The sequence below is a fragment of the Rhinolophus ferrumequinum genome, chromosome 13, assembly GCF_004115265.2.
Source record: "Rhinolophus ferrumequinum isolate MPI-CBG mRhiFer1 chromosome 13, mRhiFer1_v1.p, whole genome shotgun sequence".
Lineage (NCBI taxonomy): Eukaryota > Metazoa > Chordata > Mammalia > Chiroptera > Rhinolophidae > Rhinolophus > Rhinolophus ferrumequinum.
In genome coordinates, this window is record NC_046296.1 from 4171897 (window position 1) to 4195048 (window position 23152).

Sequence of the window (23152 nt, forward strand, 5' to 3'; positions counted from 1 at the left end):
ACTGAACAAGTGTCCGTTGGTAAGCTCCCTGGTGACCTTGGTGAAAGCAGTTCCAGAGACAATGGGTGGCAGGGAAGGATGTGGGGACAAGGAGCCCTGCTGCTGTGGGCTGACTAGTGAGTAGGAGTGGGAACCCTTCCAACAGAGCAGCCTGGGTTCATCTGATTCCCCATCTAATGCTCTTTCACCTCTCCTGATGCATCTCTGTCCTAGAAAGTTCTAGAAGGCATTGCCGTACAGAGGAGAATTAGGCTTTTGGTTCTGGTCTCTTGGATGTCTAGGCAGTGTAAGGAACAAGCTGGGATTTGGTCAAGTGAAGGAAGCCATTTAAATCAGCATACCTGATAATAAGAATATCTTTAAAGGGATTCTTTTCAGGAGTCTGTATAGAGTGAGGGAGAGGCAGAGCAGTAGAGAACTTGTCCCTCGGCCTCCATGACCACATTCTTCTGGTTTGTGTCAGGTGGGCCCTGGCGTGGGGTCCGGGTTCCTGAATCCAGCCTTCTGGTAGACCTGGCCCTGCAGTGGGTAAGAGGAGGCCGAGTAGGTGTCTCATGGGGAAATGCCATGGGCTGGTTTAGTCACTCGCCTCCACACTTTCACATCCTCTATCAACACCTGCACACTTGAGTTGTGACCACACGTGCTCTTCCTGTTTATGCAGAAAGTGCCATTCAGAAAGCTGCCAGTGAGAAGGGAGCACCACACTCAGCCTCAGAAGGAAGAAGCTGAACGACTTATTTGGGAGAGAGAGAAAAGGAGCGTGTGAGCTGAGAGGTAAGATGAAGCCAGAGAGCATCTGGGCTGCCTTGGGTGGAAAAAAAGTAACCCTGCAGGGGGCACTTGGAGTAGCCCGGCCCGGCCCGTGCTCCTCGGGGCTGGGCAGCATGGAGCACTGCAGCCTGCGTGGTGGGGATAATCCAGCCTTGGGTGAACAGCTGGGCAGACTGGGGAGAGGGCCTTGGAATGTGATCAGAATAGTCCCGGAACTCATGTGGGTGCAGCATGAAAGAAACACACCAGCCAGGTGTGCACATGCTTGCACACATATAGGATGGTAGCTGGGCCTGTGGGCCTTAGGAAAGTGTGTCTGAACCTCATTTAGGGCATGATCTACACCTCTGAAAGAACCCGTGACACGGCCACAGACTGGCCTCCGGTGCACTGCGCCAGTGAGTGATTCCAGCCTTCTGGTAGACCTCCTCACCACCAGGGGCTAACTGTGCCATCTCTGTAGTCCTTAGCACGTTGTGCACCGTGTGTCCCCGAAAGTAAGACCTAGCCGGACAATCAGCTCTAATGCGTCTTTCTAGGTCTTTCGGGGAAACACCATATGTGCATGTATGCATGTGCGCACACACACACACACACACACACACATATATACACACACATATAAGCGCATGTATCATGTAATACAGTATAGCAATTGTCACCATGTTTGTGAAGCCGGAGAACTAGAGGTGTGACCAAGAATTTGTTTCCTAACATATGAATTCCTTGCTATTCAAGTCTTACATCCATAAAGGAGAAATCATATCTAGATACGCATTTCATAATCCCTTTCATTCAAAGGGTTGAAAGTTCCACGAGATGAAGACTGTTCAGTCTGACACCTGATCTTGCAATGAGAACAGCTAAAGGCCAAATGTTAACCAGTACCCACAACAACAAAGAAGGCAGTCAGTTCATTCTTTGAGTCTTGGCTCTATGCACCAAATAATCAATTAAAAAAAAAATTGTGGTGTCTGCTTTTATCCAAAGCATGTGCCCTTGGTGCAAAGCTGAGGAAGGCCACCCTACCTTACTTAGGGCTGTCAGGGTTTCCCTTCTCGCTGCTCAAGTGAGATTATTCCAGGGAAAGTAACACGAACACTCCCTGTTCTAAGGTTTCGGTTTTGTGTCTGTCAGCTGCTGTTTCCTTGCTCTGGACGTTCCGTGCACTCAGTGTTCAGTTGTGTCGTGCATATTTTTATTTAGTTTGCATTTTTTAAATGGGAAATACATATATTGCTCCTTCGCTAGACATGTGGGTTCAAGTCCCAACTCTTGCATGCACCGTGGCTTTGGCAAGTCCCTCCACCTCTCTGCATCTGTGCAGTGGGTACCCTAATAGTCTCTGCCTCTTCAATAGGATTAGGTGAGGTAATACATATAAAGTGCCTAGAAAAGTCTCTGTTACATTTAAAGGGCTCGGTGAGGGTTAGTGGCCATTGTATTATTGTTGTTACTATTGCTGTTGTCAGCACCTTTTGTGCAATTGAACTGCCAGACTTGAAGTGAAGTGGCAGGAGGGTAGGAAAGATTGAAGGCGGGAGGTGGGAACGTGCAAGTGGGCGTAGAAGGAGACCCATGAGAAGTCAGAGCAGCGACACCAACACGCAGGGTCCTTGCCCTCAGAGACATGTGTGGTGAGCAGGAGGCTGGGAAAGGAGCCCGGGGTGCCTCCCTGGAGTCCCGCTCTGGATAGGAGCCAGCGCTGGAACTCCGAGCTCTTACACACTGCCAACGTCCACGTGCACAGCAGCCTAGAAAGTAGGTACATGTAACTGTGGCATCCAGGCGATAGGAAATGACACGTTTAGTGCCTCTCCTGTGTAAAGCATGTGCTTTTGTGTTACATACCTTCTGTCACATCATTGTAGCAGATTCCCGTATGATTGTGAGAGTTTTAGAGGAAAGGTTGATCGCTGGCCGGAGACTGTAGAGTTGGGGGATGGCCGAGTTGGGATCCGACTGTCTCCAGACTCTGCTCCTAGCCTCATATATCGCCTCTACAATACGAGTTAAGTGGTAGTGAAACACGGCTGATGAGGAAGCCGAGAATTTAAGGAAGTCCCTGAGAATTAAGAAATAAGTTCAAAGTCACACTAAGAGTTAAACGTGTGCTGTGGAGCTGGATGCTGGCCTCTGAGTTCTAGACCCTTTGTTCTAACTGCGGTTCTGGGGAAGAACCCCTAGGCTTGCATCCCGCCTCCTGAGGCTGACAGATGTGGGACTCCTCCAGTAAGTCGCCTTATCTGCCACATTCACTTTCTTTATCTGTGAACTGGGTATAATAACCCATCCTACATAGTTCACAGGGTTTTATGAGATTCCAGTGAGGCTACCTGTGTAAAGTTCTGTTATACTAGGGGTGCCAAAAACATGTATACACATGCCTTGTAGTCATCTTTTGTTATTAGTACACATTGAGTATTACTATTTTAATACAGTTTTTTACCTTTCTTTTTATTTATTTATTTTTTTAATTTATTGGGGTGACTTTTTTTTCCTTTCTTAAAATGTGTATACATTTTTTTGGCACCCTCTGTATATTTCCGATTCACGTAAAAAATAAGGGTGAAAGTAACTTTCAGTAAAGGCAAGTTAAAAGAAAAGGAAAAGGACAAATGATGTTGGTTCTTAATGATATGTCATTAAATATGATTTCACTTATTCTTGAAATGGCTGCTTTGCACTCTCTGGTAATGACATTCCATAATCTGTTTAACCAGTCCCATATATGGAAAATTAATTTATTTCCATTTTTTTAATATTCCAAATCAAACTGCAACGAGTGTTCTACAGATCCTTTAGTGCAATCATTCTATCAGGTCTTTTAATTTCGCAAACCTGATAAGCAAATGGTATTAATATCGTTTTCATTTTTGTTTGCTTTTCTGTGATTATTAGTGAATTGATTCCCAGCGTTTTAAAACACAGCTTTGCAAAAAGCTAGACACATTATCCCTCATCCAGAAAACAGCCAAAATAAATGTTCCTTTTAAAGTAAAGTAGCACCATTTTTCTCATGATTAAAATACAATCAGGTATTCACGTACAGATACAAACCATTAAAAAGCACCTTGCACAAATATTTCTCTTTATAGCATTTATCGGTGCTAAAAACAGGGGGGGGGTTTATAATGAATACAAGACAACTAGACTCCTGCAATAACTAATAAACATGACAATTTGATTTATTGCTGTTCCTCTGCTCTAGCCTGTTGACAGATTTTTCTTTATGGAAAAATTACCATGGTTTAAATCTCTATCACATGGCACTTAATTCAGTCGACAGTATGTTACCAATTAGATCCTGCTTAAACGACCATCAGCCAGCAGACCACGGAGCATGTTAAGTGGGGTGATAGTCAGATAACAAGTGAAATGCTTTGTGGCAGCTTGAAAACAAGGGGCAGTGCGGGGACAATGGATAACGAAGAGAGAAAGTACAGAGGAAACACTTTTCCCCATCCTCAAAAACGGAATTGTTTTAAGTTCTCCCAAAAGCACAGAGAGCCTTTGTTGGAGCGGGTAGTTGTATAAGTTGATACTCGCTAACCCTTTTCCACCCCGCCAGCCTCTTGTCCCCTTTCATGATAAATTTGCAAACTGAAAGGCACTCTGTTCCGAAATCCCCTCTAATGTGATGGTGCATAACTTTAACTCACTCATCATGTCCTGTTGGCTCATGGGTTGTTACGATTTCACCTTTCTTCCAGGCGCCGGATGTTGACCAACGAAAGACAGAATTCTTGTTCAGTGGGATGAGTCTCTTTTCTTATTTTCCTCTTGGAATCAGGCTGTATCAGACAGTGCTCCTGTAGAAGAGAGAGACACCAAATTGAGTTGTGCTCAAAAAGGCGGTCTTTTGGAACAATTTTGGGCCTGAACAGGCTTGACGTAGAGCAGCAAGGGGAGGGGGTAGTCTGAAGCTCAGGCAGCCAGAACCGGTAAGAACACCATTAAAAACCACAGTAATGGAAACGTGGGCACAGCCTGGGCCACATAACGTGGCCACCACTCTAACAGACACGACCTCAGTTGTCCCCACATTGGAGCATCACTTATGTAAAATACAGAATCCTAGCAAGAAGGGAGAGAGCGATGCCCCGCATGTAGGTCTCATGCCTGCCCCCGGGGAACAGTCAGGTCCATCCGTTTGACTTCAAAGCTACGCAAAGGGAGGCATCCCCAAAACAAGACTGAAGTGGTAATAAGGAAGGATGGATGGTTGGGATGTGGCAGGGAAAAAAATGACAGATGGCTACTGCACGGCAGTCTCTGAGTGGAGGCTGGTTAGTTGGAGAGGTCAGCCATTGGCGGTTTGTCTGTACAGACAGGTGTACACCAGGGAGAATTAGGCTGAGACACCCCTGCTTCCCACAGTCTCATTCTGGTCACTTGGCTTCTACAGCTGGGAGTAGATATGAGACCAAGGGATTTTCTTAAAGACCTGAGCAATACTATGGAGCTCCCTTCTAAATGAATGTAACAAGTTCTGTTTCTCCAGCTCCTACTAGGTCCAACATTTAACAGTCATTTTCTGAGTCCCCACAGCAGCCCTGCAATGTAGACATTACACACTTTTTTTACATATGGAGAACAGAGTCTCTAAGAGGTTAAGTGACCGGGCCGAGTGCCTGCCATTAGGTGTGGGGTTCAAATGCAGCCTGCCCATCTCTAAGAGCGCCCACACTATGCAGCCTCAGGGTAAGACTGTCCCAGCCTGCACAGTGGATGCACATGTGGTATTATTGGAGTGAAATCCCTTTCTTCCAGGACACCACTGCGTGTGAGTATATGTGCAAGTGTGTGTGCATGCACGTGTGTGTGTGTGTGTGTGTGTGTGCGCACGCGCTCCAGGCACCACATAAGCAGGAAGAATGCTGAGGGGAAAGTTAGGGGCTCAGAGGAAAAACATCCCATATGTTATAACTTTGTCTGGGCTGTCCCTGTTTCTAAATACCGTGACAATATTTTTTGAAGCAAAGATCAAAGGACATATGGTCTGACTCATGGGTTAACAAAGGGAAAAAATATTTGAAATTGGGAATAACTGGGACAATTTGAGATGTGTGGCTACAATCATTCCCAGAGCACCTAGAAATCATGGAGTTCTTTGGGGAACACTTTGAAATACTGACATATTAAACCCTATTCTCCAAACTAGGAAAGATTTTATCAGCAGAAATTAGGACAGCTTTATACTCTGGCTATATTATTCCACAGCTTTGAGATCTCATGCCCATGAAAATAACAAAGGTGTTGAAATCTGTTTGCATTACCTGAAATAATTAGAAACAATCAGAGAATTCTTTATACAGAAATAGATTTCTTACAGCAAAAATAGCCAGTAAGAAAATACAATGGGGAAAAGGGATGTACAGGTAACCGCTGTATAACACGGCACTTCTATAACACGGTTTCGCTCTAACACGGTTCAAGAATTGGGGGAAACCCTTGTACAACACGGCATCCTAGAACACGGTTTCACTCTAACACGGTTTGAGAATTAGAGAAATCCCCAAACAACACGGAGAGTAATAAGCGCTTTTAAGAGCAAAAGATATCTCATTCGAAATTAGGAAAATCCCCGAATAACATGGAACATAATAAAAGCTTTTAAGAGCAAAAGATATCTCATTTGAAATTTTTCATTTGAGCTTGGATGTCGTATTGGATTTGACTACAGAATTTTAAAATTTATTAGAATTTTAAATCCATTTTGGTTGTGGAGTATTAAGTACATACATTTTAAAACTTTGTATTTTTCTTTTTACTTCATTATACATAGATTAAAATTTTTCGGGTGAATGCTATTCAACCTTTTTTAAAGAAATGGTAATTATGTTTTTCATTTTTGTGAGTTAATTTGTAGCCCTGAACTATGTCTGGTGGAAATAAAAAAAATAGCTCTTAAAAGGCATTTCATCTCGCTAGAACAAAAATTACAGATTTTTGGATCAGCTCGAAAAGAAGGGAAAAGTATCATATGTTGCAAAAACCTTGGATTTAAATGAAGTAACAATCCGGACTAAACAGAAAAATGAACATAAAATTAGAGCTTCCATTGCTGCTGGTTGTTCTATCTCTGCAAATATAACATCTCATCCCAGAGCACCAATAATTGAGAAGATGGAAAAAGCCCTTAGTATTTGGAACGATGACTGTTCAAAAAAATGGATTCCACAGGACACCAATGTTATTAAACATAAAGCTTTAAAAATCTACAATTACTTAAAGGAAAATGGAGAATCTGCTGTTAACCCTGACTTTGTTGCTAGCAAAGGGTGGTTTGACCATTTTAGAAAACGTTTTTCATTACAAAACCTAAAAATACAAAGAGAAAGTGCGTCAACTGATAAAGAAGCTGCCAAAATTTATCTAAAGGAATTGCAAGAAATTATTGAACAGTGTGGATATTCAAGACATCAGGTTTTTAATGCTGACGAGACCAGCCATTGGTGGAAAAAAAAGCCCAAGAGAACATTTATTTCAAAAAATGAAAAAGTTGCATCAGGTTTTAAAGCATCAAAAGACCGCATAACATTACTATGCCAAGATAATTCAGAGGACGATAGCACAGGTGAAAATGAAGAAGTTAAACACGTGACTCTGAAAAGCGTAAAGAAAGGCCTAGACTTAGCCAAAGAGTTGGAGCTATATTTCCTAATGAAGATCCTTCCACTCAAAGAAGTGCAAAGTTCAAGAGAGATCATCACAAGTGCTTAGCACCATATAACGAAATTTATAAAGATCTCTCAGCTAAAAGCAAACAATCTAAAAATAACAGATTTTTTGCAAAAAATACAGAATAGAAATCAAGATAATGCTGAAGAAAGTTCAGAGGATGAAGATATCTTGTCAAAAAGAAAATGCCTTTCGTTAATGGTGCTTAGTAATGATGACGAAGAAAACATTATTTAATACATATTAATATGTTATGCTTTTGGTGAAAATTGCATTAATAAAGATATTTCTCTTAATTATAAATATAATAGTGTTTTTAAAATTTTTGGAACCTGATCACCTTTTTTGTACTAGTTCTTTGCTTCGTATAACACAGATTCGCATAACACGACATTTTTAAGGAACCTAACAACCGTGTTATACGGGGGTTACCTGTAATTCACAAAAGCCACTGCAATTTAAATACCTAGAAAATATCTTAAGAGAAAACACACAGGACCTATATATTAAAACAATCTACTTAGGGATGTAAAACACATAAATGGAAACACATACCATGTGGAGAGTAGATAAGCAGACTCAATATTAACACTCACCAAACCAATTTGTATGCAAATCATATATATATATATATATATATATATATATATATATTAAACTTTCCTATGCATTTTGGGAGGAAGGGGACTTGATAAAATTCCTGGGGATTAGAACAACCAAGACATTTTTTGGAAAAAGGAAGAAAAGGTGGGGGGCAGGCAAGGTGCTTGCCTGGTCATGTGTGAAAGTTTCAGCGGTCTTTCGGCTCCGGGTAGATAAACAGATCAACGGGGAGAGGAGAGAACGGCCGCATGCACACGCTCTCACTCGTGTGCAAATTTAACATGTGATAAAAATCACCTTTTCAAGTCGGTGATGTCAGGGATGAGCTCAGTAATATAAGAATGGTCAGTCTTCATCAACGTGGTTCTTCAGCAGCTCTGACACAGTAATTTATTCCTTCATTATTGGATCCCCCCCCCGCCCGAACATCGTTCTCACGTTGTTCTCTTACTTCTCGTCCTGTCTCACTGGCTACTTGTCCTCAGCCTCCTTTTCAGGTTCCTTCTCCAATTCTTCCACATCTCTATATAATGGAGTGCCCAGGATTTAGTCCTCCAACTTCTCCATCTATATTCACTCCCCATAGGGCCTGGTCCAACATGACCGTGGAAACACCAGCAAGGCGCAGACTTCTATGTCCCAGCCTGGGCCCTTTTTTCTGCCCAGGCACCAGCTGTCCAACAACACTCAGCATGTGCACTTGAATGTGTGTTCGGCCTCATAACCTTAACATGTCCAAAGCAGAATTCCTGATGTCCCTAGCTCCAACCCTGCTCCTCCTGCAGCTTTCTCACATGGCAGTAAAGGTCCCCTTCCTTGTTCAGTGTCAGGCCAGCAATCTGAAGCCATCTCTCACTCCCTTCTTTCATATCCCACATCTTATCCATCAGCAGATCCCATCTGATCCCATGTGACCTCTGAAATAGATCTAGAATTGAATCCCTTCCCACCATTTCCGCTTCCACCTCCCTGTCTCTTACCTGCTCTGTGAACGGGTCTCTTTTCCACACTCTCCCTTCCGCATTCTGTCCTCAGCACAGACCCAGAGGAATTGCTGTAAAACTGAAATCATACACTTGCTCAGAACCCTCCAGGGGCTTTGTACCTCACTGTTCCACTTATCTATTGCTGCATAACCAACTACCCCCAAGCATGGTGGCTCAAAACAACCTTTCCATTTTGTTCAAGATAACACAGGTCAGGAGTCTGAGCAGTTTGGTGTTGGCTGGGCTGCAGGATCCCCTGCCAAGATGGCTTCTTCACTCACATATCTGGTGCCTGTGGCTCCTTGGCTTCTCTCTCTCCTCGTGGCATCTTATGCTCCAGGGCGCTTCAGGTGGCTTGGCCTTCTCAGAGTGGCATTCTCGGGGTATGGGCACCTTTTCCATTATGGCTGTCTTCTAAGAGGCAGGAGGAAGAAGCTGCCAGACTGATTAAGGGCTACTCTCCCAACTGGCATAGCATCTTTTCTGCCATAATTTATTGTCCAAAGCAGTCACTAGGCCTGCCCAGATTCAGTGAGGTCAAGAGATGGACTCTGTCTCCTGATCGGGGCATGGCAGTGTCATATTGCAAAGTGCACACGGGATATTGTTGTGGCCGTCTTTGGGAAATGTCACCCACGACACGCACCCAGCACCAGAATCCAAAGTCCTTACCATGACCTATCAGAGGCTACATGATCTGGCTCCTGCCACCCCTCTGCTTCCTCCCACTGCCCTCTCCCCTCATTTGTGGTAGTGCTTCTGCTGAAGAGGCCCCTTCGCCTTTCTTTGAACACACCAAACATCCCACCTCATGGCCCAGCGCCTGCCGTGCCCTCTGCCTGGAGTGCCCTTGCCACTTCTCACTTCCTTCAGGTCTCGACCCAAATGTCACCATTTCAGAGAGAACTCCCCTGAGCACCGTGTGTAAGGCCATTCCCGCCCTTCCTAGTCCACTGCATGGCATATATAGTTGGCATAATCTGACTCTTCCTATTAGAATGTAAGCTCCCTGCTGTATCCCCTAGAAAAATGCCTGCTCGCTGTAGGTTCTGGATAAATATTTGTTGAATAAATGAACGATTGGATGAGTAACTTTTCAATAAATGACACTGGCATAGTTCCTAACTGTTGGGTATGTGGGGGAGGAGAATAAAATCAGATGCGTACCTAGTACATTAAACCAAAGTAAGTTCCAGAAAGATTTTAATGTATTATAATAAAGCTTGAAATTTACTAGAGAAAGTTCGGGTAAAGATGAAATAATCTTGGAGTGAGAAAGCGTTTTGTAAGCCTGGTTCTAAATAAAAGAAGTAGAGGTGAAAATAAAGGTAGATTTGACTCTGTCGGAAACACCATAAAAAAAAAAAAAGAATAAAAAGAAAGCAGAAAACTTGGAAAACGACTTCACTATATAATGAGCACATGCTATTCCTAATATATAAAGAGCTCTGTCAAAAAAATTCAGGGGCGAAAAAATACAAATGCCTCCTAAGCATTTGGAAGTAAAAATCCCACCAGCTGTGTGGTGGGCAAGCTAGTCAGTTCTGGAAATGGGTTGTCATGTGGATTCATGGAGCGAATATGTGTGCCTTTCTTAGAACAGTGTCTGGCAGATAGTGGGTGCTTAGTATCCATTGGCGTTTAAAGTTTATTCATTATTTCATTCATTGTTTCCTTCATTCCCGCACATGCGCATGGTGCCCACTTTAGAGGCAAGCACTCTGCTTTCTTCCCCCCTTGACTTATAAATATGAAGAGAAGGTGCCACTGGAGCCCTGGATTTCTCAAGAAATCTGTTTTAAAAAGCAGCCTCTCCCAGGAAAACTGCATGTGTAGTGTATCAGTAATACCAACCTGAAAATCCCCCTTATTCGAGTGGTTTCGGGTCTGAGGAAGAAGCGCCCTGTGCCACACTGAGCCGGAGCCAGCACTTCCTTAGCTGGAGGAGGAATCATGACATATGGCCCTGGGGTCTGGGTTTCCACTAAGCAGTACACTGCCTGTTCTTAAGGGGACAGGGACCGAAATGCTGAACCCATCATTTTGTTTTTCAAATAGCAAGTTTACAATCTGGGGCCAGAGAAACTCTGGGCCGAAAATGTTGCTGTGGAATTTCTGGCCATTCATTTTATGAGTCTATTATTCAATCTTTATTGTTGGATGGCCTGCAATTATCTTTTCGTAGTTTAGGAGATGCTTGACAATCTCTGTTTAGAAATAAACAGTGAGTGATTAACCTTCTCAGCTGGCAAATGTCCTTCTGTCGTCTCAACTGAGATTGGAAACTGCCTCTTTGGTGCACGGGGTTTCATATCCAGTAGCGAACACGCTCAGCACTGTGGTAAGATTTGTGTAGGCGGAGACCTGCACAGGGGCATGCTGCTGAGTAAATGGGAACGAACTCCAGTCCAGCCCACACTCCATACGCCAGGAGGAAAAGACACCTTTTTCTCTCATTCTCACAAAGGCACCAGCATCTCACCAAGCCCTGTGCCCACAGGGCTGCACCCTTTGGAGCCAGTGTCTTATGCAGGTGACGGGAGTGTCTGGCGTGGCAGAGATCCGTGGTGCGGGGGAGGTGGGAATGGAGAGCTGGCATGGAGCATTGCCTAGAGAGCAATCTTGGGCACATCACTTTTAGGAAGAATGATATCTGCAAACTGAGAATCTAGCCATAGATTCCCTTAACCCTGGATGTATTGATGAGCTTCTAGAAACTTCTAGAAATTTCTTTGTGCTTCCCCCACCCAAGTTTGGAGGTGACTACTGTCTTAATCATTCTGTTTTACATGGTACATGCTCTGAACTAATAGGGAGTGACTGAAAGTGTGATATGTGGCCTCTTTTAAGACAAGGATCCCTGTGAGTGACACCTGGCCATGACATACCTCCTTCTTGTGGACAGTGCATGTTGTAGGAGGCAGAACAATATAGATGCCATATGTAAAGGCTTTGATGTGTGTGAGACCTCGACTCAAATCCCAGCTGTGCCTCCTAGTATAAAATAATATTAATGATCATTTATCCAGCACTTCCTGTGCGCTAGACACTAGAGCTGTATGACCAGGGGTAAATTACTTTTCTCTGTGAGTTTCAGTTTACTCTTTGGTGAAAATAAGGAGAACAATACATCCAGGTTGTTGTGAGAACTTAATGAGGTTGTATGTAACGTATTCAGAGTGCCAGGAACATACTAAACACTCGGTAGAAAGTAGCTATTTTTTATTATTCAGACACTGGACCCACATCAACTTTAACATGCCAATTACTCAAAGAATGAGTAAATTAGCCATTTGGGGAAAAGGGGTAATTCTTCAGATTGGTGGAGCATTTTGTGAACCAAAACAGTAATTTTCTAAATGGCTTTGAATAACCTGGAAGAGTGTGCATGTAGGACAGGGCCTGTTGTTTCCTGGAGAGTAAACTGCCCTTTGGAACTGCCTGACCATTACTTCCTCATAATGTGAACTTTGTGTGTGTGTGGGGGGGTGGGGGGTGGGTGTGTGTGTAGTTACTGCACGTCTGTGAGGAAAACTACGAGGCTGATGCTTTTGCCTAAATAGCCAATCTTTTTTGATCTTGAATAAAGTGTCAAATATATGATGCGGAGTTTATGTTCAGTTGATGTTTTACACAGGTAAGCATCAATCCAGAGTAATTGGCAAGTGGGTACACGTTAAAATGATATGATGATATCCCTGCCACATTTTCCTGTGATTCTGGGGGGCAGGGAGGAAATTATTAGGGATTCCTGCTTCAGAATCTCATCAAAATAAGCCCCTTGGTTTAGTTAAGTGGTTGCTTCTGTTAAGTTTGCAGCTGAAATCATGGAGAGTCTGACCTGTGTTCTGTAAGCTGTGGACCTGTGCTGTACCCCACTGCTGTCCTCAGCCTGAATGTAGTGGCTGAGCAGCTTAGGTTAGCAAAGGTGACAGACGGACTGGAGGTGCCTGACCATTGCCCTGACCTCTGACCCAGCTCCCTCTCTCTGAACTCCAGAAACGTGTTCGTAGGAAGGATAAACAAATTAAAAATCTCAGCGTTGAGACCTTAGAGGTCATCTGTTCTAACCTTTCTCTTCTCATCCAGCATAGTTTGATTAAGTAGTCATCGGTTCTGTTTCACCATCTCTGGCAACAGAAATCTCACGGCCCCTGATGTGGCCATTCTTTTTTCAAAGAGTTCCCATTGCTTGAAAGTCCTTCATTTCAAACCCTAACCACTTTCTTTGTAATTTCGACCTCTGTTTCCCATTTTGCCTTCTGATGTCACAATGAGTAAATAAAAGACTATGAGATTGACTTAGGCAAACAGATCATAATTCTCTGTATGCAGTGTATCCTCTGGGCCAAATAATAATAACCAACGTTTACTAGTCTCCAGTGGCATGGTTTAAAAGAAGCAGCCTCTGGAAAACTCATTGATTGAACTCTGAAATTAACCTTCTTTGAGTGGGTCACTCTGGTCATCCTTAACCAACCACAAGAAAACATCAGAAGTCTCTTGAGAGCTTTCCCTATGAGAATGGATGAGGGAGGGAGGGAGGGAGGGAAGAAAGCTGGTGGGAGGAAGGGGGGGGCAGGGTGGAGATAGAGAAAGAAACACTAGAGGTGGTATTGTCTGTGCCTATTATGAAGGGGCCCCCAGCTGAGAAAGGGAACTAGTAAGAGAGGGTCAGAGATCTGCGGTTCATTGTTTTCTGACTAATACTGACTCCTGCACAAGAGGGAGAGGTACGCCATCCTCAGGCTCTAGTTGGAAGCAGGAATCTCCTTGGGCTGTTCTTTCCTCAGGCCTTGCTGACTCAGGCACCCAGAGCACTGTGTAGCAGGGCTGTGGAGGAATGGTGGAAGCTCAGAGGGCAGGCAGAGTAAGGCATGGGATCGAAAGCCCCCCAGTCTGGTCTGGCTTTGCCACCCAGCAGTCATGTGACCCTGGGCAAGTGTCCTCAACCTTTCCAAACCTGGTGCTCCTTACGTATTAAAGGGGAAGAACCCCACCATCGCCACTCCAACCATGTCACAGCAGAGCTGTTAGACTCAGAGGAGACAGTGGAAGTAAATGACAAGGAGCACCCCTCTGAAGTGACAGAGGGAGGGAGCAGGACTGAACAGTCTGATTAAAATATGACAAATGCAGGTCAGCAGTCCTGTATCTTCTAAAGAGTTGAGTGACAGGTCCTAAACACCTGGGTGCATCATTTACTTTTTCTCCGAATGGATGAGCTGTGATTGCAGACCTACCTCCCGGAGAGGAGGGGATGATGCACTCGGGGGCCAGCGCCCAGAGTTGCGAGCAATATTCCTGTAACCTCACACAGCGGCCTGACGGCTCACTGAAGCAAATTGATATGCGTCAGCACTGTTTTCATCCCAGGCTTTAAACAACTTTAATTAATAATACCCTCCTTTCTCAGTGTGTCAACACAACTCCACCTTTTCATTTTGAAAGAACTTAAATAAATATAGAAATAAAATACGCAATTATTGGAACTAGAAATGAAAAAATATAATTGATTTGAGAGGCTTTTGCAAGAAAAATTCCCTGGGGCCACTGACTACATTTTATTAAAAAATATCACACACTTCTATTTCTATATTCCTTATGTAATAATTTTGGGTTTCTCAGGGGGGAAATAGTATTATTGAAGGAAAAATAATTATGACAAGTGTTAAAGATTAGTGAGCTGGATTCCCCTGGTGTGCAACCAACATCATGGGAGGAAGTTAAGTGCCTTCGAAAGCGACACGAACTCTCATCATTGACTAAATTACTGTTTCGATGCACTAACAAGGACCCTGGTGGATTGGAAGAGTTTGTTCGGCTTCCCAGAGCACCAGGCCTAATCCCCGTGCAGCCTTTGTGCTCTGAGAGAATCTGGATCTGGGCTCATCCACGTCTCTTTCTGTCTTCTAAGAACAGGCACTTCTCCAGGGTAGAACCCACATCTTTCCAGTGATGGCTGGCATCTGGCCCAGTCCCCTGTTCCTGAGAGCCCAGGAAACACTCCTCTGGCTTCTGGACTAGAACATGCTTTGCCACCGATGCCTAACTTGCCCTGATAGTGTTTTTCTGCCTCTCTGCTAAAATGGCATCACAACTTCCTGACAAGCCCCAATGAGGAAATCCAGCCATTGTCCCCAATATTCTCAGTCTGTCTCATTCAGCTTCTGCCTTAAGTACTCAGTGTATGCAACAAGTTGACCATACTCTACTCAGTTATCTAATAGGTAGTATTTTCTTCTTCTTTGGTATCTCAAAGTTACTAGATACTGAAAATCAACCCAAAAGTCCAGTCCATTCCTGAGAAGTCAAGAACAGAGTGCTCTGGAAACTCTGGTCCCCAGTGCGCTCACAGAGCAGGAATGGTAATGAAGTACAGACAAGCCGTGGGTCTCATGGCGCATTTCTTGGGAAGTTCATCAGCATCCTGAGTGTGGCCTACAAAGCCCTCTTAGACTTGGCCCCTGCCTTCTTCCCCCGGCTCTCATGGAGTTTCCCCCCCAACACACACCCTACGCTGTCCCTGAAGTTTTTTCTACCGGAAGTCTTCCCAGGTGTTCCCTCGGCTTGGAACGTTCTCTTCCCTCACCTGCCTGATTCCTCCTTCAGGTTTCATCTTATTGGTCACTTCCTCAAGGAAACCACCACTATCCATGGCATGCCCCATTCTTCTGTGTACTCTCACAATGATAATTTTTTTCATCAAACTAATATTTTCATCTGGAAACCATTCAATGTTGGGAAGAGACAGCCTCTGGCCCTTCCCCTCCCCACTCCCAGTACAATTTTCCAGAGTCAACTTCTTTGTAGTCACTGTTTATCAAGCAAGTGTGCCAGGAGCCATACTAAGCACTAGGGGTACAGTGTCCAACAAGTGAGACAGACGGGGTCCCCGTTCTAAGAGGTTGTTTCCATTTTCAATTCTTCTGCTCTTGCCTCCGTATAGACAACATGCTTATAACTATTTTTTAAATTTACCAATAAAAGATATTATTTACAGACTCCTCAGTAGGAAAGTTGGGTATTTAGCTCAGCACTACAACTCTTTTCCTACCAGAACCCTGGACACTTCTGGTGTCTGACATCTGTATTGTTACCTTTGTTCTTCCATGTTCATATTTGTAATTGAAAGTGTTATACTAAGTCTGCCTTTCTAGTTTCATTAACTTTTGATGGTAGTCTATCTAGTTCTTACTTTAAAAGATAAAGTTATCGATGCCCCTGCCCTTTTCTCTGCCTTCCCTTTCTCACTTTATAAGATAAACATTTTCTTTACATTTGGTTTCCAAGTGGCAATCAAGTCTCCATGATTCATCCATAGACTGATTAAATCATGTGTTAAGAGTACGTTCCTTTTAATGAGACTGACATAACCCCCGAGCCAATCAAGGAAGGATGTTCCCAGCAAGATTCAGTGGAATTTCTCTTTGTTTTTATCCTCCAATATTGCCACATTGTAGTTTTATTATGCCTTTACCTTCATTATACATTCTTCCACCTTACCACTGATCCCTAGAGTTTCCAATGGATGCTGCTGCTTTTCTTGCATTATTCACTTTTGTGATTAATTTCTCCCAAACTTGTCTTCTCTATTAAGTCCCTTTTCTCTTGGAGATCCCCATCACTGATCTCCCCACCGTCCTTCTGCTCCAGTCTGTCCTGGTTGCCCTCTAAACATGATATGCATTTGTTGTAAATTTTTCCCACTGCTATAGGAGTCTGGATTAGAACCACAGCCTAGAATCCACAAACTCCTTATTCTACTCTTTGGTTTTTTTCTGGAGTATATCTTCAAATATCTTTAAAGGAAAGGGTGTATAGGAGATAAATTTTCTGAGATCTTCCTGTCTGAAAAGCATTATTCTGCCCTCATACTTGCTTGATATCTGACTTGGGATAAAAGGCTTGGAAGTTACTTCTTATCATTGGTGACACATCAAACTATGACACATCAAAGATGTATTGAGGAATGGATCTCTCTTCATTAATTGTTCTGGGCACTCAGGAAGCTCTTCTAATTCTGAAGAATTTTGTCCGTCAGCTTTGGACATTTTTTCTTCAAGTTTTTTGTTGTTGTTGTTGTTATTTTTTTCATCTCCAGCTCTGCTCGTGAAACCTCCTAGATTGCTCTTCTAGTCTCTAGACTGATCTTTACTTTCATAGTTTTCCATTCCTTTGTCTTTTTTCCCCTACATTTTGAGAGAGTTGAGAGAATCTTTGTATTTATGTTCTAGCCCTTCTTTAATTAAAATGTTTTTCAACCAGTCTTATTTTTCTTGACCTGTAAGTACTGTCTTTTATTCTCTAATTGTTTCTTTTTCTTAGCCTTTTGTTCTAATTTGAAGGATATAATACTTCCTCCAAAATTCCCCTGGCATATTTATTAGAGTGCTTTAATGTTGTTTTCTGTTCCCTAATTGTCTCTCTTTTTTTTCTGGGTCAGTTTTTGTTTCTTTTGGTCTTTTCTTTTTCACATGACAGTTGTCCGTGTATGCCTAGTGATCCCGAGTTTTGCATTTCCTTTTAAGGGAGAAGGATTACGTGACTATAGGCATCTCATGTGTTAATTGTCAGTAGGTCTATTCCCTCGCTGGATCTCTGTCCTTTAGAACTCTGAGTGGGATGGAGTGGGGTGTCTGCTAGGAAGCTTTGCTTTACAGTAGGATGACAGCGAGCAACAATCATCCTGAAGATTTCTAAATGCTAAAATGAGGAAGGTTTATTTTAGTACTCCAAAAGGATTCTTGCCATTTTACAAAGAGGAAACTGAAGCTCAGAGACTTGCTTATGGTTAGATGGCTAGTAAGTGATGGAGCCAAAATTTGAGATGCAGTTTGCCTGATGAACACATTTATTCTCATTCCACAAAGGCAAATAAACTTCAAAACAAATTGAAAAATAGAGTTATATGAAAAATTAGCTCGATTTTAAAATAAATATACAAAATATATAGTTTAAGCTTCCACTATGATGGTCATTTCTTGAGCAGTACACCAGGGACTCTGCACCTTTCTACCCATGTAACAAGCCATTTTTTTGTATTTTAAGCAATTACTCTCTGCTAGTAAAGAAAATGAGATAATTAAATTTCACTCACACTCAGAAGGCATCTAAGCAGAATTATCAGTTTCAGAGAAACTATGTGATATGGAACTTGAAGGAATAATTTATCCCAGGATTGGGCAGGTCATGAGATGGTAGAAATTTTTTAAATTATTTTGAGTAGATGTTCAGGGAGCCACATTCTTCCTAATTCTAAGATTTTTTTCATGATTCCAAAGGTCTTGGCTCCTTTTTTGAAATCCACGTTTTTAAGAAAAAACTGACAACAAATAACAAATTTGTTACTAGAGGATTACTTCTGAAACTTCAAAAACAGGCATGTATTGATCACCTAATATATGCCAGACACTCTGAGATTAAACATCGGTTTTTGAATTCAACATTTCCCACACATTTCCTGGGATAAGGGAATAGATGTTCCATGAAAAATGCAATCCAAGGTCAAATAAGATGAGATCTGGGTTAAATGAAGTTAGCGTCCTTTTGCTGCTGGTCTTCTCAGGGTCTTTCACTGCTAATACACATTGTGATTCTGTAACAGATTCACAATTGGGGAAATGCACATTTTGAGGAATGCTCAATTTAGTAAACTCACATTTTGAGACGTTGACTTCATTTATTGAAGAGACATTTTGCTTTCTTCTGCTCCCTAGAGATATGATCTCAATTACTCACGCTTGAGCCATGCCCCCCCAGTCATGTAGCTTTTCATTCCAGAGTCATACTCAGTCTTTACTACTTTGGGTTGGGTAACCTTAATTTTGCAACCCCTCACCCCCTTTCCTTGAATGATGCTGTATTTTAATGTCTTGATTGCCTCATCTACAAAATATTAACACACAAACACATTAGGCTTTAGTGAGACTGTGAAAAAGAAAAATGGTAGCTTACCAATTACGTGAAGATGACGATAAAACATTTGAAATAAAATTTCTGCTTTTGGGGAGTTCTCTCGTGATCCCCTCCATTTTTAGTAAGTAATACTCCATTGTGGTAAACAACAAAATTGAAAATATGCAAAGACTTGAGCTCTAGGACAGTCACAAAATGTACCAATAAAAAAGGTTACAAGAGAATCCCAGTTGTGTAAATATGGAGAAGGGCAACTTTAGACAATAGCACTCATCAAGATGCACAAGCCTCTTGAACATGACTTTTCTCAATTTGAGGCAAAATATCATGCCTGTGCTCTTAATTTGACTGACACATCCTCCGTCCGCCATCTTGTTTAGTTTCTGGCACCTCTGCCCATACATCTGCCTGAATGAGAACTTCAAAGTCATCCTCACCCCTTTGCATCTGCCTTCCACTCTGATTTGAACTTAATCCTTTCTCTGGTCAACTTCGTCCCTTAAGATCCAGCTCAAAGCCTTGAGCAGCTCAGCCACTTTCTAAATAAATTTATTCACCCAATAAGAATTCATTGAGTACTTAGTGTGCCTGGCATTTATCCAGAATTGCTGACTGGCAGAGTACAGAGCAGGAACTTAACTTATGTATCGTCACTGTAGAAAGCCACTGCTGTAGACTATGACCACTCTCCTTCATCACCATCACTTCGGAATTGGTGTTTTGGACCATTTCACCTTCACTCTTAAACTTGGACATTAGCAGTCCCTGAATCTATTTCTATCCATACTTAAAGTGGTCAGATTAGGTTAAAAGGCTGAGGTGAAGTGAGAGACTCCTCAATCTCATGACAATCTTCTGAAGATACATTTTAATTGTCTTAAAAAGTTAAGGGGAAATGTATTTCCTCTCCTTGCATAAGTGAGGGTAACCAGAACTATGTGTGTAAATGTGGGCCTCACCCTTCAGGCCTCAGGCTTATGGTTGGATAAGTTTTCACAGGGAGGAAACAAAACCTTGTCTAAGTAGGCAAGGCAGCTGGACTACTAAGTAATTTACCAAATTTTATTCTTATAAGTTCATTTCATCTTCATAAAAGATCCTCAGGTGCAATGATTTCTGTGGAAGGACTTGGGTTGGGCTGTTAGAATCCTTAATCAGGGTAAATTCTGTAACATGGGTACCCACTAAATGTGTCTACTCAGAGATCCTGTGGAAACACATAGGCCAGTTCAGACTGGAAGGTTAATTTTGCACAGGCTTGTAAGAGCGTTACCTTTCATTTTCTCAATTGTAAGCTTCTCCAGGAAACTTCTTCTCAAGACCTGCTAATGACTCCTTTTATGGATTATTTATTAAACATTATCACTTACACAACCAAATGATAGCCCTTTGCTTTCAGACTCTTCTCACCCTGTTCTGGGGGGTTGTTTTTGATGTCTGCTAACCTATTTGTTTTAATTAGATCCTCAGGCTCTATTCTCATCAGGGTAGTTTTTAAGAGCACAACCTATCCCATTTAACAGAGCACTTCTGTAGACTAACTACAGACCTATTAGTTTGCCGGATGTTCTTTGAAAATGTCACATCAGCTCCCTCCATAGTAAACTGAGAGTCTGAGTTTCTCAATCTAATATTTGACACGGAGAGCACACAGACTCCGGGAATGGCTGGCATGAACCTAGTAGCTGGTTTGTGGCCTCAGGTTAAGTACTTAGCCTCCATAAACCACAGTCCCCCTGTAAAACAGGGGTAATGATAGTACCTACCTCATTTGGTTGTTATGTGAATCAAATCAGAGCATGTGTGTACATTCCCTGCCACATTGTAAACACTCAATTCTTGTTAGCAACTATTAAGCCGTAATTAATTATTGTTAAACCCTCTCATTGTCTTGCACAGTCTGCCAAGAATAACATAACATTGTTTGCTACTTTTATTGACTTTTTACCCGGTTTTGACTCTGGGGTCAAGACTAGGTTAGGAATTAAGCAGCATGAGGTCAATGAAGAGTTCTAGTTATTGATGTTTAAATGAACCTGCTTTCAAGTGCCCAACAGGCGGCACTGGCAGGAAGAGTCTCCTGAAGAGTGGGATAACTTCTAGATGTAAAACAGGGCCAAGTGGTTTAAAGTGGGGCGTAACAATGAGGCCCCTGAGTGTAATCATGGGGCTGTTTTTCCTAATGCACCTTTGGCCTCACCTGTGGGTGAAGAGGTCTTTAATAAAGACATTAAAACAATTGGGACAATGGTAGCAGCTGAGACACATAACCGGGAGTCTCACACATCTCTGCACGGATGTATGCTTTAAGGCTACATGTAGGCAAAGCCAGAACTTTCCTTGCTTGGAGTCTGTGATTGCTCCCAGAATGCAAGGGACTATTCCACTGGGTGCCTAAATTCTACAGCATGAACATTGCTAAACTTTGGGTATGGAAAAATTACAAAGCAAGTATTGCCAGGACCCCAAAGTCATGACCTAAGAGTTCCTGCCTGAAATACAACACCGGGAAAAAAAAAATCCCACAATTATAATCATTTCAAATCTCAAATAGTAATCTTTGGCAGATGATATTAAGTATTTAAATAGTTCATACTGAATAAGAATAGTTGGGTGCTTACACTGTATGCCAACATCGTATTATGTATTTGCAATATTAGTCCATTTATTTGTCAGCAAAGAAGCTATAATCATCATATTTTACCACTGAGAGAAGTAGGAATTGAAGTTTAAGTAAGTTGCCAAAAATCACACTGCTAATCGAAGCAAAACAAGGATTTAAACCAGATTTGCTGGCTCTAAATCCTGTGGTCTTACCAATACACAGGATAGTTGACAGCCATTCTGTGAAGATCCCTGGAAGAGAAAATTACCCAAATCCAAATAAAACTTTCTATATATCTATTCAGCTCTTCTAAAGAATTTTTTTGAATCATTAGAATACAAAGGCATTAGAGATCTAAAAGCTGAATGAATGAATGGTTTCTTAGCCAAGCTCCAGAAGAAGACAGAGATTACAGGAAGTGATGCTAGTGTTTAGGACCACTTTTCCCCGGAGACCCATCCCAGTTTAGAGGAATGGTCAAGAGGCTAATGCAAGCTGTTGACAACCTTCTCAGGCTTAGGTAATGACGAGGAAGTCAGAGTCTACAAAGGAAAAGCAGATCGTAGTGAATCCCCATCATTGGGACTGACCCTAAAAGAAATGGGGACTTGAAAGTAGACATGCCCCCCAAATATACTGAAATTCCTAGTTTAAAATCACCCCAATTTGTAAAATTATATAAAGGTAATCCTGAATTGTTAATGCTTCTAAGAGCCTTACTTCTCTGGAGAAGGGTAACATTACCCTAAGCCTCAAATTATTTTTGTAAATTATTTTGCAAATACAATGTTTACCATATAATAAAAAAACTGGATAAGGAGGTAACAATATAAAATGAAACATCAGGAGGAAAAGACGACAGTAGAAATATACTCATAGACGCTCCAGATAAAGGAGTTATTAGACACAAACTTAAAATAACTATGCTTACAATGTCCAAATTGAAGAAAGATGAGATTGAGAATTTTAACAAAAGGTGAGACACTACATAAAGAACTCAAATGGCAATTCTAGAACCAAAAAACATAATACTCTGTATTCAGAACTTAGTGAATGGGTTTAACAATAGATTACATATAGCTCAAGAAAGAATTAGTTAACTGGAAGATACATTAGAAGAAAATATTCAGAAAGAAGCATAAAATATCAAAAGATGTAGTAAAAGAGAGAAGACAGTGAGAAATTCTAACATGCATAAAACTGGAGTCTCAGAAGGAGATGAAAGAATGAGTCAAAATCAGAACTGAAGGGATAATGGCTAAAAACTTAACAAAAATAATGAAAGCTATCAAGCACAGATAAGAAACCCTATGCATCTCAAGTAGGATAAAGACACATTTACATCTAGGGACATCATAGCAAAACTACTGAAACCTAAAAACAAAAATGAAAATCTTAAAAACAATCAGAAAAAAAGGCTTCACTTTCTCAGAAACAACAATATAATTGACAACTGACTTTTCAACAGACATGATAGAAGTCAAAAGACAAGATATAATATCTTTAAATAAATTTAAATTGCTGGGGAGGGGGTGGGGCCTGTCAACTTGAGAATCTTAAACGTAGCAAAAATATCCTTTAA

The 23152-nt window shown here is 41.9% G+C and overlaps 1 protein-coding gene across 2 annotated transcripts in view; it reads left to right on the top strand.

Moving 5' to 3' along the window:
• The first annotated feature begins 668 nt into the window (after window positions 1-668).
• AFF3 (ALF transcription elongation factor 3) overlaps window positions 669-23152 on the top strand; it is a 538469-nt gene continuing 515985 nt past the window's right edge. For both annotated transcript variants that reach the window (XM_033124714.1, XM_033124718.1), the window contains exon 1: window positions 669-777. The gene's annotated coding sequence lies outside the window, so the exon portion shown is untranslated. The remainder of the gene's footprint in view (window positions 778-23152) is intronic.